The sequence below is a fragment of the Echinops telfairi genome, unplaced genomic scaffold (genome assembly GCF_000313985.2).
Source record: "Echinops telfairi isolate 266 unplaced genomic scaffold, ASM31398v2 ScPeMD7_7424;HRSCAF=8462, whole genome shotgun sequence".
Lineage (NCBI taxonomy): Eukaryota > Metazoa > Chordata > Mammalia > Afrosoricida > Tenrecidae > Echinops > Echinops telfairi.
Genome location: NW_022111324.1, coordinates 59282476 through 59286246, shown reverse-complemented (window position 1 = coordinate 59286246; position 3771 = coordinate 59282476).

Sequence of the window (3771 nt, the reverse complement as noted above, 5' to 3'; positions counted from 1 at the left end):
ACTTACAGTGGCCCTGTATAGGTTTTCTAGGACTGTACATTTTTACAGGAGCGGACAACCTCAATCTTTCTCATCCTGAGCAGTTGGTGGGTTTGAGTCCGTCTCGTGGGGACTGTTAAGAGTCTAAGTGTCCTCTCTAGCGTTTAACCACCACAATAAAGGCAGGAAATAGCACTGGATTCAGTGGCCAAGGAGCTGGGCCTTGAAAGGTGCGGAACTCCTCAGGTGGAGAGGGCAGGGGGAACCCCAGGAGGAGGCATGGGACTTAGGGAGGGTGAGCTGCCATATCTGTAAGGGTAGGGTTTCCATGGGGCATCCCTGCCTCAGGACACCCTCTCACCCACCCCCTGAGTGTCCACAGGACCACTCGGCATCAGAAGCACCAACTCCGTGCATCCCGTGCCTCGCCCCCACCCCCCACCCATGAAGAGCCTCCTCTCCCTGAGTGCCGGGCAGGAAAGCTCATGAAACAACTCCCGGGCCTGGTCTAACTCTGCCAGCGCCCCCGGGAGCTGAGGCAAGACGTTTCTCCTGTCTGCGCCTCGGTTTCCCCAGCTGCCAAGTGAAGTGACTTCTAAGGCCTAAGAGAACCTGGGGCCGGAGATTAAGCCCGCAGCTGTGGAGTCAGGCGAGCTGGGACGCTTTCTGAGAAACTTTGGGTGTAAATTAACCTCTCCAAGCCTAGGGCGACAAGGAACTTGGCGATCGTTGTGTTGATTGTTATTTTTAATTCTTATTTATTTTTAAGAACATTTTATGGAGGGCTCTTACAGCTCTTGTAATAATCCATGCATCAGTTGTATCAAGCACATGTGTACATACGTTGCCATCATTATTTTCTAAACATTTACTTTCTATCGAGTCCTTGATGTCAGCTCCTCTTTTTATCCCCTCCCACCCCCGCCACCCTGGTGGCCCCTTGATAAATTATAAATTATTATTATGTTCATATCTTACACTGACCACGGTCTCCCTTCCCCCACGGTTTCTGTTGTTTCTTCCCCCTGGGGGGAGAGGTGGGGGGCAGTGTGCAGTTATGTGTCCATCATCACATTCCATTCCTCCTTCCTCCCCCCACTGCCCACCTTCCCCCTGCTCTCCTGGTATCACTCCTCCTATTCATGTTCCTGGATTCAGTGTGTCATGAGCTCTTATGTCTTATCAGTACCTGTGCACATGCTCTGATCTAGCCCACAGTGAAAGGCAGTACTAAGGTCATGATAGTAGGGGGTATGTGTGAAAATGCCTTGAGGAACCAGAGGAGTATTGTGTATTTCATCCGTGCTTTACAGCACCCTGCTTGATTCATCCCTTCTTGTGACCCTTCTGTGAGGGGACGTTTCACTGTCTACAGATGGGCTTTGGGTCTCTGCTCTGACCCTCCTCATTCTCAACAATATGTTTGTTTGTTTGTTTGTTTGTTTGTTTGTTTGGTTGGTTGGTTGGTTGGTTGGTTGTGGTCTTCTGATGCCTGTTACCCAATCCCATTGACAGCTCATGATCACACAGGATGGTGTGCTTCTTCCATGTGGGCTTGTTGCTTCTCTGCTAGATGGCCGCTTGTTTAAGTTCAAGCCTTTAAGACCCCAGACACGATATCTTTTGATAGCCGGACACCATCTACTTTCTTCACCACGTTTGTTTATGCATCTATTTTGTCTTCAGTGATTGTGCTGGGAGGGTGAGCATCACAGAATGCTGGGTTGTCAGAACAAAGTGTTCTTGCATTTAGGGAGGGCATGGGCAGAGGCCCGAAGTCTGTCCACAACCTCAGTGTATTGCCATATAAATATATCTACATCGGCCAATACCTCTGTTGTTATGAATTAATGTATTAACATATGTGCACACCTATACTTATACCTCTATCCATAACTTTACTTCCTAGATCTTTCCTGTTTCATTTTATCCTCCTCCTTTCCCACCATCACACTTGCTCCCCTGCCTCTTAGTAATTCCTCTCAGCTACCTGGTGCTGTTCCAACACCCCCAGGATCTCTACATCCTTGTTGTTGTTGATTTTAGAATTAAAATTCCCTAGTTGTTCCCTGTCTATGGCATTGTTTGCTCACCACTCCCTTCCCCTTCTTCTCTGAGTCTCTCCAGGACCATTGGTCCAGTTGCTTTCTGCTTGAGCTAGCGTCCCATGCCTATCTTACATAAGTAGGCAACCCAACAATAAGAGAGATCAAACAAAAAGAAAACAGAAGTTTGAAAAAAGAAAAAACAAACAAAAAAACAAACAAAACATACATCATTCCGCGTCTGTCCATTGAGCTTTATGACTGTCTCCCCACTGGTCCTGGGGGAATTCGGGAGCTGCCCCTCCTAGCCTGAAGTCTATTTTGGGGACTCTTCAGGGGATTTGTCTTTTCTTTGCTCCCATTGCTGTTCTGTCCCCTTCTTGGTTTGCCCCGCTTCAGGGGTTCAGACCACACTAACTCCCCATGGCGTGTCCCCAGTATTGTCCTCTGTTGCGGTCTGCTCCAGTGAGGGGCCCCATGCCTTGAGCTGTTGTCAGCTCTGCAGCCCTCTCTGTGGCTCAGCAGCTCCGGGCAGGGCCATTGTCCTCAGGGCTTTGTGTGCCAGTGTGGGGTCTAGACCGTCTCTTTCTCGTTTTCCTTCTTGGTTTGCTTCCATGGGGGCATGGCAGGCCAGCCCCTCTCCCCAACCTGCAGATTTAGTGCTGTCCTCTGCAGCATGCTCATCTAGGAAGGGGTCACTTTGGTTCTGATTGGGACCAGCCCTTGTATCCCAATCTTTGCATGCGTTTCTCCACGTGGTTACGTTGTCCTCGAGGTTTGGTGCGCCGTGGTAGGGTCTGCATACACACTCCCAATTCTGTAGAGACATAACCACTATGGCTCCCCCTGGGCGGGTTAGTGCCCTGCTTCCCCCCATGCCATCTTCTCCCTCCCCAACCTTTTCTTCACCCCCCACCCCCTTTCCCTTCTTTTTGTTGGAATAACATGTATCTCTTGGGTTTGGTCCGACCTCCTTATATTATGAGAAAAGTGGCTTTTCTTCTATCCCTACCGTGCTGATTGTACTTACCTCAGGGGACTCATGCTGTACTTGTCCTGTGATTGGCTGACTTCGCTCAGCATAATTTCCTTCAACTCTTCCCCTGAAACGACATGTTTCATGTGATCATCAGTGCTATTTAATGATGCATAGTACTCCACTGTGTGTATGTGCCAGAGTTTACTAATCCACTTGTCTAGTGATGGAAATTTAGGTTGTTTCCAATTCTTTGCAATCATGAATTGTGCCCCAATAAACACTAGAGCTGGATGACTGCTTGTGGTTTATTTCTTACCTCTTCTGGGTATGTACCCAGTAGAGGGATAGCTGGGTCATAAGGTAGCTCAGTTTCCATTTGCTTTAAATATCATCAGATTGCTTTCCACAGAGGCTGTACGTATCTACATGATCACCAGCAGTGGAGGGTGTGTTGACTGTTAGACAAATGAGATGAAAAATTAAAATCTAAATTCATGTGTTAATAGACACAAAGTATCCCACAGAGTAAGTGTGCACTAAGAGTAACTTAGTAGTCGTCGTAGTGAAACAAGAGCGCCTGGGTGGCTAGAGTACAGACCCCCTAAGGAACAACTCCGAGACATCTGGGTACCATCAGGGCAGACCCCTGTCCCACTCCCTGAGGCTTGGATTCCTGCCGAACCGATACCTACTTCCTTGCTTCATAGGAGGTTCTGTTCTGTGCAGGGTTAGATCCTAAAGATTCTAGGGACACCTCTGGTGGGCGCG